The sequence below is a fragment of the Sminthopsis crassicaudata genome, chromosome 4 (assembly GCF_048593235.1).
Source record: "Sminthopsis crassicaudata isolate SCR6 chromosome 4, ASM4859323v1, whole genome shotgun sequence".
In the NCBI taxonomy this organism is placed as follows: Eukaryota; Metazoa; Chordata; class Mammalia; order Dasyuromorphia; family Dasyuridae; genus Sminthopsis; species Sminthopsis crassicaudata.
In genome coordinates this window covers 47,219,980-47,231,803 of record NC_133620.1, presented here as the reverse complement: position 1 = coordinate 47,231,803, position 11,824 = coordinate 47,219,980, and the positions used below count along the sequence as shown (strand labels likewise).

Here is an 11,824-nt window from a genome sequence, read left to right as displayed (position 1 = left end):
GTGGAGAGAGGGAGGGGATAATCTGGAAAAATGAATACACGTGATAATGTTATAAAAAAATTACTCATGCATATATAATGTCAAAAAATTTTATAAATAAATAAAATTTAAACAAAAAAATACCAAAAAAACCGAATTTACTTACACTAAAACAACTTGTTACCTTCCTGAAGGTATTCATATTCATATTCTGTGGAATTATTTTCCATAATTTCCCACAAATCTTCATAAAAAATTGAATAAGCCAAACTTTTATATACCTTTCTTTTATTTTGCTTTTAATTCTGTTCTCTTTCCTTTTTTTTCTTTTAAATAATTGGAAGTCACTAATGTGTCCTGATACTGACCACAGTTGAATCAATATTTTGTAGAGTAACTTTGTAAAGAGTAAATCTTCACTAAATCCTATTTTGACCTCAAAAGGAAAGTCTAATATATTGAATCTCCAACATATTATTCCTCACTGGCAGGTACTACTTAGTTTAATGAAGAAAAATAATTTAGCTTAAACAAATAGATAATTAGACTTGTCCATGAAAACATAAATAGAACTTTAATTAATAATTTGACCCTTTCCTAATTTCAACCACGCTTACTATTTAGTTATGTCATAAAACCCATCCATGCATACACACAATACCTAGCCAACTTACACTTCACCACATATATATTTAACTCTATTTTCTCTGCTAAAGATTTTTTATTTTTATATTGTTCATAATGGAGAAATTTTAAATTAATGGATAAGATGATGAAATATACTAATGTGTTATAATTTTTTATTATGAATTGTATTGCTTGAGTTTAGGATATTGTTTTTTTCTGCTATTTCTTAGATATTCTTTTTTTAAAATTTTTTATTATATATATATATATATTTATAATATTATCCCTTGTATTCATTTTTCCAAATTACCCCCCTCCCTCTATTCCCACCCCCCGATGACAGGCAATCCCATACATTTTACATGTGTTACAATATAGTCTAGGTACAATACATGTGTGTGAATATCATTTTCTTGTTGCACAATAAACATTAGAATCCGAAGGTACATGCAACCTGGGCAGACAGATATTAGTGCTAACAATTTACATTCACTTCTCAGTGTTTCTTCTCTGGGTGTAGCTACCTCTGTCCATCATTGATCAACTGGAAGTGAGTTGGATCTTCTTTATGTTGAAGATTTCCCCTTCCATCAGAATACATCCTCATACAGTATTGTTGTTGAAGTGTACAGTGATCTTCTGGTTCTGCTCATTTCACTCAGCATCAGTTGATTTAAGTCTCTCCAGGCCTCTCTGTATTCCTCTTGCTGGTCATTTCTTACAGAGCAATAATATTCCATAACCTTCATATACCACAATTTACCCAACCATTCTCCAACTGATGGACATCCATTCATCTTCCAGTTTCTAGCTACAACAAAAAGAGCTGCCACAAACATTTTGGCACATATATGACTCTTTCTGCTCTTTAGTATTTCTTTGGGATATAATCCCAGTAGTAGCGCTGCTGGGTCAAAGGGTATGCACAGTTTGATAACTTTTTGGGCATAGTTCCAGATTGCTCTCCAGAATGGCTGGATTCTTTCGCAACTCCACCAGCAATGTATTAGTGTCCCAATTTCCCCACATCCCCTCCAACATTCATCATTATTTGTTCCTGTCATCTTAGCCAATCTGACAGGTGTGTAGTGGTATCTCAGAGTGGTCTTAATTTGCATTTCTCTGATCTTCTTAGATATTCTTAATGAAGCTTTTTGTTAAGTCAAATTCAATAGTTTCATACAATTTTAATAATTTTTAAAAATAATTTCAAAGTATTTATTATTTATTTCAAAAATTTACATAATCTCATCCTAGTAAGATCCACCATGAATTGTTTGCCATATAAAGCTGAATTTAGATTGTTTGTGCCACAAACTCAAATAGATACATACTTGCAGAAAGAAGTATCTTAATATGAAATCATGTTTATGATAAAGAGATTGGGACATTTTCATTTCATTCTGATTACAATATTTGTAATTCATGAAAATATAGTCTTAAGATAGAAAGAATCAGATGTCATTGGTCTCAATAGAGACCTTGAAAGTTTCAAAGATTTTCCCAAGGTCCTGCAGGTAGTTGCTGAATCACATTTTTAATTCTGGTCTTCCAAAACCAAATTTGGTGATCTTTTCATTAGGCTCTAAGTGACTAAAAGGTGTATGGGGTGTGAAGGGAAGAGTAGTACCTATGTTATGAGGGCTTGCCAACTCTCTTTCAGTATTTTCCACCTTTGTTTTCCATTTGTCATTGGACTCTCTCCTGTGCCTTCAACAACAACTAAATAAAACCATTTTAATAGATGGGCTAAACTAGGTTGAGGGTAACTGATGTGTTTCAAACTCATTGTTGAGTTAGGTGGTATCTACTCAAAGCATGTGAAGACTTTCCCTGGCAAAATGGGCAGATTAGAATAGTTTGATCCAACAGTCTATGAAGGCAGCTGAAGCAGGAGCCTGGTTCTACATTAAAGATGCTAATGTTATTTATTCCATTTCCAAGCCATCACCAGTCATCTTTTGTCAAGGGACTTAAATGAATCAGGAAGAGAAAATGAGAGAGATTACTCTATGTAACTCTGCCTCATTTAAGTTCAATTTGCCTGTGAGTCAAAAGACACCACTAATATTATTTTCTCATTTTTGTTACCCTCAAAGTCCCGTGGTGACAAGCAAATGTTGAAGTAGCAGGTGCAAATACACTGGGAGCTGAATTCATATTGTGCAAACAAATGGTGCAGATCACTAGATCATCTTTTCAATAGATTGATGCCTTATTCCAAGTGTTTGTATGAAATTTTTATGCCTAACATGTGGTATAGTCTTCTGATCTCATATTGATCTGATCAGCCATAATCAGAAACACTGTACATTGACCTCAACATAGTAATTTCAATTTGGTCCATTTCAATTATGAAAGATAACCAATGAGTAACTGTTGTGGAGTTAAAATTAGGTTATTTTGATTGAACTAAGACTTTGCACAATGAATGAACTATGTGTCCAACGTACTTATGATCCTTAATAATGTACTGAATGAAAGGCTTATAATGAATTACTCCACCCAAAATGTGGAATCTCATAATGAAGTGTAACAAAAATTTATAGCAGCCTTTCTTCAGATCACAATTTATCCAATAATTGGTTACACCTTTAATTTCAGCTTTATTTCTTTCTTCTTGTACTAGAAATGTTAATAGATGGGGGAAATGGCCCGGAATGTCCTAAACACAATAAGATTTTTTTTTTTTATTGTGTCAGCTACATGTATTTAAATGGTTTTCTTTTTCTAAAAACATGTTTAATGTTGGTTCAGGGATATGATTAGAGCAAATGTGTGTGTGTGTGTGTGTGTGTGTGTTGTGTTGTGTTTGTGTGTGTGTGTATGTCTGTGTGTGTGTGTGTGTGAGAGAGAGAGAGAGAGAGAGAGAGAGAGAGAGAGAGAGAGAGAGAGAGAGAGAGAGAGAGAGTCAAAGAGACAAATACAGAGGCAGAGAGAGACAGAGAGAGTCAAAGAGACAGAGAGAGAAAGGGGGACAGAGAAGGAGAGAGAGAGAGAGGGAGGTGGAAGTGGGGAGGGAGAAAGGAAGGAAGGGAGGGAATCCTCAATAGTCTTATTTTATTTTCTAGGAAGTATTCACCTTCTTGTTGAAGAGTTGGTTGGTTACTCTGCAGAGAATTGAAGTATTTAATAAGAATGAGAACTAGACCACTTGAATTTTTAAAGCTGGTTGCTTCAGGCATTGGTAAATGGCAGCAAAAAAAAAATTGAGGTCATTATCCAGATAAATCAGGTATAAAATACTTTTGCCTGAATTGCTTGGAAAATGACCATAATTCTCAATTTTATTGTGGCCTGGAGAGGCTTACCTAAAGTACTTGTTTCTAAGTAGAGGGGATAAGCAATGAACTTAGAGTCAGGAATGTCTTCATTTAAATTTTCTATCAGACACTTATTGGTTTTGTGACCCTGGACTAGTCATTAAACCTTTCAGAAATTAATTTTCCCCCCTTGTAATACAAGGGGTGTTGATCTAGGGTCCTTTAGTATCCCTTCTAGTTCTAAATCTTTGATCCTAATTATCAGCAATGTAATCAATTTATAAGGATTTTTTGCAAGCATCTACTATAGACTCCTCTCTTCTCTATGCAAAAAAGTTTGATTAGTCACTGGGCATTTTCACATGCACTAGCATAGGAAAGACATAGTATGCCATGTGCTGAGGATAGAAAGTCAGAAGCAAAAGTATTTAACTTCAAGGAATCTATATTTTAATGGAGGACATCACATGTACATATATAAATTCAAACAAAAACTATACAAAATGATTATGACTCTCAGTTCTATGTTTTTGATGCATATTAAGTTTTCATAAATCTATTTTCAATCTGAGAAATCCCCCTTTTATAAATACATGAAAATTAAATAATGCATGTAAAATGCTTTTCAAAGCTGTTAAATAAATGTAAAAGATAATTTCTTCTTTTCAATGAAGTTCAGCTAGAAATGGTACAGAGGCAAGTTGCAATTCCACCTTAATTTTCTTTTAATTCCTATTTTATAGGTATATGACATAACCTGATTCTCCAACTAAAAAGGATCATTATCATCATTGTCCTTGTTGGTAATCCAATAAATGTGATGCATATTTATTAATCACTTACCATGTTCCTGCACTGTGCTAATTAGGTGCTAGGTATGTTGTTGTTTCTGTTCCTACTGTTGTGGGAGAATATGATTAATACAAAAGAAAGACAGGCCCAGACTTCAAGAAGCTTACAATTTAAAGAGGAGTCGATACATAAAAGAAAAGAGGGAAGAGAGGATATCAGTATATATCAAGTGAGGGGCATATTGAGAAACTATTACAATTAACTTCTGTGGAAGTAAATCATATCTATTTATATTTATAATGTTGGAAAATCAAAATATTTTAGCATTATTATGAAAATAATTTTGACCTTTTTTTTAATTTAAGAGAAGTTTCTTGAGTATCTTATGGGTCCTCAGACCACATTTTGCCATCAAACCAATTCTTTAGGATCAAGCTGAAAAAAAAAAATCAATTCTTCTTCTATATTTCCATATCAATCAAAGCATGATTTGCTTATTAGAGTGTTCTTTTCTTGAGGAACATTGTCATTTATTATTACCCTCCTATTAATTAAACAGGCTATCAATGATTTTAGACTTCTCTATACAAAAGTTTGATTAGTCACTGGGCCGTTTCACATGTATTAGCATAGGAAAGACATAGTAATGAACATAATTAAAAATGACATTAACTGGAACTAGCTAAACAAAAAGGACAAGAACATTCTAATGTTAATCCCAGATTTCCTTTTCTAGAGTTGTAGAAAAGATCTCATTTCCATAATCAATTTGGCTTATTAAAATCTCATTAAGTTCATCAATATCACTGCTTCTTTGTTCTCACTTCTTCTTAATTGTGCTATTCTGATGTATACCTTGTGTATACCCTGTGTACTGGTTAATCAGAATACTCTGTACAAAGACAAACTTGAAGGAGGCAAAATCTGAGGCAGCCCCTGTGGGCTAATCGAAAGCTAATAATAATTGCTTTAATGAGAAGTTCAGGTGTTGCTTCTGAAGCAGTCAAAAACACTGGAGTAGTGAAAGAAAACAGTGAGAGTGTGAGCTCCCAGAGGAAAGAGTTAAGACAAGGTGGTTATTGAGGAGGGAAACAGAAAGCTGCTGGTGATATATCCAATTTAGCTGCTGACCTGGCTGCAGCAGCATCTGTTGAAGACAGGGTTGTCTGCAATAAGCACCCACAACTATCATAGTTATCACAAATCTTTCTCCTGTGATTTCCTAGTCTGCATTGGGCTTCTCAAAGGCATTTTCCATCCCAATTCTAGGAAAGCCAGAAATTCTTTGGTAGACTTTTGTAACCAAGTATTCACTCTACATTACCTGGAGATAGGAATAACCATTATTTGTAATTTTTGCTCTTTAATGAAGATAATTTTTTGGCCAAATTTTTTTCATGAATCTTATAATTTGAAAGAAGAAAAATCTATTCTTAATATAAAATGGCACTTCTGAACTACTAACAGATTCTGAGAGGAAGTTTTACTTTTTCTATCTCTTTTTCAGCTATCTTTTGACCACAGACATAAATTTTTTATTAATGTTATAATTATAATTTTTTGAGGGTACATATGCATGGGTAATTTTTTTACACCATTATCCCTTGTATTCACTTTTCCAAATTTTCTCCTCTCTCTCTCTACTCCCTCCCCTAGATGACAGGGAATCCCATGCATATTAAATGTGTTACAGTATATCCTAGACAAAATGTATGTGTGTAAAATCAAATTTCTTGTTCCACAGTAAGAATTGGATTCCGAAGGTATAAGTAACCTGAGTAGAAAGACAATAGTGCAAACATTTTACACTCAATTCCCAGTTTTCCTTCTCTGGGTGTAGCTATTTTTGTCCATCATTGATCAACTGGACCTGAATTAGATATTCCTTATGTTGAAGATATCCAATTTCATCAGAATATATCTTCATAAAATATCGTTGTTGAAGTGTCTAGTGATCTCCTGGTTCTGCTCATTTCACTCAGCATCAGTTCATATAAGTCTCTCCAAACTTCTCTGTATTCATCCTGTTGGTCATTTCTTACAGAGCAATAATATTCCATAAAATTCATATACCACAATTTACCCAACCATTCTCCAATTGATGGGCATTTATTCATTTTCCAGTTTCTAGCAACTACAAAAAGAGCTGCCACAAACATTTTGGAACATATAGGTCCCTTTGTCAACATTAATATTTCTTTGGGATATAAGCCCCGTACTAGCACTGCTGGATCAAAGGGTATGCCCAGTTTGATAACTTTTTGGGCATAGTTCCAAATTGCTCTCCAGAATGGTTGGATTCTTTCACAACTCCACCAACAATGCATTAGTGTCCTAGTTTTCCCACATCCCCTCCAACATTCATCATTATTTGTTGCTGTCATCTTAGCCAATTGGACAAGTGTGTAGTGGTATCTCAGAGTTGTCTTAATTTGCATTTCTCTGATTGGTGGTGATTTGGAACTCTCTTTCATATGAGTGGATATAGTTTCAATTTTATCATTTGAAAATTGTCTGTTCAAATCCTTTGACCATTTATCAATTGGAGAATGGTTTGGTTTCTTATAAATTAGGGTCAGTTCTCTATATGTTTTGGAAATGAGGCCTTTATCAGAACCTTTAACTGTAAAAATAGTTTCCCAATTTGTTACTTCCCTTCTAATCTTGTTTGCATTATTTTTGTTTGTACAAAAGCTTTTTAATTTGATGTAATCAAAATGTTCTATTTTGTGATCAATAATGATCTCTACTTCTCCTCTGGTCATAAATTCCTTCCTCCTCCACAAGTCTGAGAGGTAGACTATCCTCTGTTCCTCTAATCTATTTATTATCTCATTCTTTATGCCTAAATCATGGACCCATTTTGATCTTATCTTGGTATATGGTGTTAAGTGTGGATCCATATCTAATTTCTGCCATACTAATTTCCAGTTTTCCCAACAGTTTTTTCCGAATAATGAATTTTTATCCCAAATGTTGGTATCTTTGGGTCTGTCAAACACTACATTGCTATAGATGTACCCTTTTTTGTCCTTTGTACCTAATCTGTTGCACTGACCAACTGGTCTATTTCTTCGCCAAAACCAAATGGTTTTGGTGACTGTTGCTATATAATATAGCTTTAGATCAGGTACACCTAGACCACCTTCATCTAACTTTTTTTTTTTTTCATTAGTTCCCTTGAAATTCTCGACTTTTTATTCTTCCATATGAATTTAGTTGTTATTTTTTCTAGGTCATTAAAATAGTTTCTTGGGAGTCTGATTGGTATCACACTAAATAAATAGATTAATTTGGGGAGTATTGTCATCTTTATTATAGTTGCTTGGCCTATCCAAGAGCACTGAATGTCTTTCCAATTATTTAAATCTGACTTTATTTTTGTGGCAAGTGTTTTGTAATTTTGCTCATATAATTCCTGACTTTTCTTTGGTAGATGGATTCCCAAATATTTTATACTCTCAACATCTCAACATTTGTTTGGAATGGAATTTCTCTTTGTATGTCTTGCTGTTGCATTTTGTTGGTGATGCATAAAAATAGCATCAATATTCTTTAGGGATATTGGTCTGTAATTTTCCTTCTCTGTTTTCAACCTACCTGGTTTATGTATCAATACAATGTCTGTGTCATAAAAGGAATTTAGTAGGACTCCTTCATTCCCTATTTTTTTCACATAGTTTATATAGCATAGGGTTAATTGTTCTTCAAATATTTGATAGAATTCACATGTAAATCCTTCTAGTACTGGGTTTTTTTCTTAGGGAATAGCTTGTTCTATTTCTTTTTTTTTTTTTCCTGTAATGGGACTATTTAAGCAATTTACTTCCTCCCCTGATAATCTGGCAAGATTATGTTTTTGGAGGTAGTCATCCATTTCACTTATGTTATCATATTTACTGGTATACAGTTCAGCAAAGTAACTCCTTATTATTACTTAATTTCCTTTTCATTGGTGGAAAGTTCCTCCTTTTTCATTTTGAAGACAATACAATTTGATTTTCTTCTTTCTTTTTTTCTAATCAGATTTAGCAAAGGTTTATATATATTATTTTATTTTTCATAAAGCAAACTCTTAGTTTTATTTATTAATTCAATAGTTTTTTAAAACTTTCAATATTGTTAATTTCTCCTTTTAAATTTAGAGTTTCAAGTTTAATATTTGATTAGGGGTTTTTAATTTGATCTTTTTCTAGTTTTTTTAAGTTGCAAGCCCAATTCATTTATTTTTTCTTTATTTATTCATGTAAGCCTCTAAAGATATAAAATTTCCCGTTATTACCGCTTTGGCAAAATCCCACAAATTTTGGTATCTTGTCTTATCGTTGTCATTATCTTGGATGAAATTATTAATTGTTTCTATAATTTACTGTTTCACCCAATCATCTTTTAAGATGAGATTATTTAGTTTCCAATTACTTTTTGGTCTTCTTACCCCTAACTTCTTATTGAATGTAGTTTTTATTGCATTGTGATCTGAGAAGAAGGCATTTACTATTTCTGCTTTCCTACAATTAAATTTGAAATCTTTATGTTTCAATATATAGTCAGTTTTTGTATAGGTTCCATGAACTGCTGAGAAGAAATTATACTCCTTTCTGTCACCATTCAGTTTTCTCCAAAGATTTATCATACCTATTTTTTCTAATATTCTATTTAACTCTTTAATTTCTTTCTTATTTGTTTTGTGGTTTGATTTATCTGATTGTGAGAATTCAAGTTTGAGATCTACCAATTTTTTAGCTTTGTTGTCTATCTCTTTTTGCAACTCTCTTAACTTCTCCTTTAGGAAGTTAGATGCTATACCACTTGGTGCATATGTTTAGTATTTACATTGTTTCGTTGTCTATGCTACCCTTTAGCAAGATATAGTTTCCTTCCTTATCTCTTATAATTAGATCAATTTTTGCTTTTGCTTGATCTGAGATAAGGATGGCAGCCCCTGCTTTTCTGACTTTACCTGAAGCATAATAGATTGTGCTCCATCCTTTTACCTTTACTCTATATGTATCTCTCTGCTTTAAATGTGTTTCCTGTAAACAACATATTGTAGGGTTCTGACTTTTTATCCAGTGTGCTATCTACATCCACTTAATGGGAGTGTTCATTCCATTCACATTTACAGCTAAAATTACTAATTCCACATTTCCTGCCATAATATTATTCCCAGATTATGCTTTTCTTTTTCTTGCCCCCTTCTTATCCCCTTTCCCAGTATTAAACTTATGGACATCACTTACCTCACATAGCTCTCCCTCTTTAGAATCTCTCCCACCCTCTTTGAATCCCTTCCCCTTTCTTGTACCTTTCCCTTATTACTCTTTTTCCATTTCCCTTTTTACTCTACCACTTTTTAGTGAGGTGAGAGAGTTTCTTTGTAAACCAAATATGTCAAATATTTACTCTTTGAGCCAACTCTGATGAGAGTAAGATTCACAGAATATTTCTCCCCCTCTCTAAATTCCTTCCAATATGATAGGTTTCCTTTGCCTCTTCGTAGAATGTAGTTTCCCTCTTTTTATTTCCCCCTTTCCCTTTTTCTAATACCTTTCCATTTCTACTTCCCTTTTTTGTGTCATATCAGTAAAACAAATTATACATGTTCTCAGAAATACAGTTCTCAAGAATTCTTTTAATGTTTTTCTGCTTCTCTTGAGTCCTATGTTTGGAGATCAGTTTTTTTGTAGTTCTGTTTTTATTCCTTAGAAACAAATGGAAATTATCTGTTTCATTAAATGTCTTGAGTGATCTTTATTGTAACTCCTCAGTATTTTAATTATTTTTTTCTGTCTGCTTGTAATATGTTTTCCTTAGTCTGATAGTTCTGAAATTTAGCCCCAATATAACTTGGAGTTTTTATTTTAGGGTCTTTTTGAGAAGGTGTTTGATGAATTCTTTCAAAGCCTATTTTACGTCTGATTCTATTACATGTGGGCAATTCTCTTTGATGATTTCCTATAAAATATTATCTAGGCTCTTGTTTCATCATAATTTTCAAGAAGTCCAATAATCCTCAGATTATCTCTCCTAGATCTATTTTCCAGGTCTGCTGTTTTTCCAAGCCGATATTTAATATTTTTTCTAATTTTTCATTTTTTTTGGTTTTGCTTGACTGATTTTTTTATTTCTCAAGGAATCATTCATTTCTATTTGTTCAATTCTGATTTTTAATGAATTATTTTTAATTAGCTTTTTTACTTCTTTTTTGCATATGACCACTTGAGTTTTTAAATGAGTTATTTTGCTTTATGGAATTTTTTTTCAAGTCAGTTATTTTCTTTTTCCAATTCACAAATCCTACTTTCCTGACAATTATTTACCTTTTCCAATTCACATTTCAGGAAATTGATACTCTCTTGCATAGCTTCTCTTTCCTTTCCCCATTTTTCTTCTAGCTCTCTTTTAAGATTTTTTTTATAGGAGAGCCTTGTGTGATGGGGACCAGGTTTCATCTCCATTTGGGGTTTTGTCTGGAAACTGTCTGCTCTTTGCCTCCTTGGGGTTGAAAGCCTGCTCTCTTTCTGTTTAGAAGCTATTGATGGTTAGCATTCACTTGGCTTTTTTACTCATTTTTTTTAATCCCTTAGGGTCTGCCTTCAGGACAAGGAGGTTACCAGCCTCCTCTGCAGAGCAGGGATAGGTAGATAGACAGTAGCTATACTGCCAATGGGCTGCAAAGATTGGCCAAGCTGTGGAAAAGCTCTGGATCAAAAGTGACTTTGTGAATTTTACCAGTCAAGAATTATTTTTGAGGCTGATTTTAATAATTAGTAGTGAGGATATGAGAGGAGATTAGGAAGCCACATGTGCCTTCTCTCCCATCTTGTCTCCACCCCACCTCCAGGAATGGCTCTGAAAACAAACAAACAAACAAACAAATAAACAAACAAAAAACATTGTTTCACTTCTCTATACCTGTGAGAAATTAATCCTTCATTAGAGAAACTTGCTTCAAAATTATTTTCATAATTACCATTGCTAACTGTATTTCCCCCCAGTTGTTTCATTCTTTCTTTCCTTTCACCTTGTCCCTCCACAAGCATGTTTTGTTTCTGATTAGATCCTCCACCAAAATACCCTCTCTTGTATAACCTTTCCAACTTCTCTTATTTTTTTCCCCTCCCACTTTCCTGAAGGGTAAGATAGAATTTTGCATCTGTGTA

The 11,824-nt window shown here is 33.2% G+C and overlaps 1 long non-coding RNA gene across 1 annotated transcript; it reads right to left on the bottom strand.

The window, feature by feature from the left end:
* Positions 1-9,838: 9,838 nt before the first annotated feature.
* LOC141540529 (uncharacterized) lies at positions 9,839-11,157 on the bottom strand. The gene is made up of 2 exons (XR_012481572.1): positions 10,078-11,157; positions 9,839-10,034 (listed from the first exon to the last, which is right to left on the bottom strand). It is a non-coding gene; the product is annotated as an uncharacterized LOC141540529 (long non-coding RNA).
* Between the last annotated feature and the right edge of the window lie 667 nt (positions 11,158-11,824).